The 1,494-nt window shown below is 44.4% G+C and overlaps 1 non-coding gene across 1 annotated transcript; it reads right to left on the minus strand.

Annotated features, from left to right (window-relative positions):
- Positions 1-592: 592 nt before the first annotated feature.
- Trnaa-ugc (transfer RNA alanine (anticodon UGC)) lies at positions 593-667 on the minus strand. Its single transcript has one exon. It is a non-coding gene; the product is annotated as a tRNA-Ala (tRNA).
- Between the last annotated feature and the right edge of the window lie 827 nt (positions 668-1,494).

Here is a 1,494-nt window from a genome sequence, read left to right on the forward strand (position 1 = left end):
GCAGGCCACTGAAGTAGAAGTAGCTTGCAATGACGCATCCATATACTTCATCGCAGCTCAGTTCGACTTATGCACCGCCGCTTAAGAGTTTTTCGTTGCTGTAGTGGTTGCTGTGTACCAAATTTCACACTCTGCATACCCCCAGCTCACCTACAAATGTAATGATGTACTATTTTTTCTTACTACACTGTCTAAGTTCAGAATGGTTCAAATGGCTCTGAGCACTATGGGACTTAACTTTTGAGGTCATCAGTCTCCTAGAACTTAGAACTACTTAAACCTAGCTAACCTAAGGACATCACACACATCCATGCCCGAGGCAGGATACGAAACTACGACCGTAACGGTCGCGCGGTTCGAGACTGTAGGGCCTATAACCGCTCGGTGATCCCGGCCGGCGAAATTTCAGTATGTTCTATTCTTTCTAGTATTAAAATTTTAGCCCTTGAAATTCCAAGACGGCGGAGGGGTGGTACTTAATGTCCACCTTTTGAAAATATTGTAGTCTAGTAATCTGGTGAAAGTTTGAAAAAAAAAACATTAATTGAAATAATAATTTAATGTACTTCATTGGGGACATGTTGAAAATGTGTGCCCCGAGCGGGACTCGAACCCGGGATCTCCTGCTTGCATGGCAGACGCTCTATCCATCTGAGCCACCGAGGGCACAGAGGATAATGCGCCTGCCATGTAAGCAGGAGATCCCGGGTTCGAGTCCCGGTCGGGGCACACATTTTCAACATGTCCCCAATGAAGTCGTAGGTTGTGTTCCAAAAATGAACAGCATAGAGACAGAAGTGATGACACTTTCTGCAAAACCTGACCATCATTTTGCAGGAGACTGCTCACGCACGTACAGTGCAAGCTGTTACTGATTTGTTTGACTGATGGGGCTGCTAAGTGCTGTACCACCTACTGTACTCCCCTGACTTAAGCCCTCTTGAGTTCAACTCGATTTCTACACTTAAGGAAACACTTCACAGCATTCTCTTCAGAATTGCTACAAATTCGTCGGGCAATAAACCGCGCCGCTCCAACAGTAAACACAACTGGCACTGCTAAGAGTATCCTACGACTTCCACATCGCTGGCAGCGGCTATATACCCTGCCGGAGAGTACTTTGATCGTCAGTAAAACTTTGAAACACGTTTTAAAGCTCCAATCATCGTATGTCGTATTCACTATTCGCAGATTCATGGCCTTACTGAAACATCAGTATTTCTTTAATAAATTAACAAATCACCTTTTTCATTTTTTTTCCGGATGGGCATAAAGCACCTCTCTTCCCTCTGCTCTGATAATGTGTGTTGTCGAAAATGTCTTGCTATTGCTAGGGTTAATAGCCAGCATGAATGGAAAAACTGGTTGAAGCCGACCTTGGGGAAGATCAGTTTGGATTCCGTAGAAATGTTGGAACACGTGAGGCAATACTGACCCTACGACGTATCTTAGAAAATACATTAAGGAAAGGCAAACCCACGTTTCTAGCATTTG

Source organism: Schistocerca cancellata, chromosome 1, assembly GCF_023864275.1.
Source record: "Schistocerca cancellata isolate TAMUIC-IGC-003103 chromosome 1, iqSchCanc2.1, whole genome shotgun sequence".
Taxonomy (NCBI): Eukaryota; Metazoa; Arthropoda; class Insecta; order Orthoptera; family Acrididae; genus Schistocerca; species Schistocerca cancellata.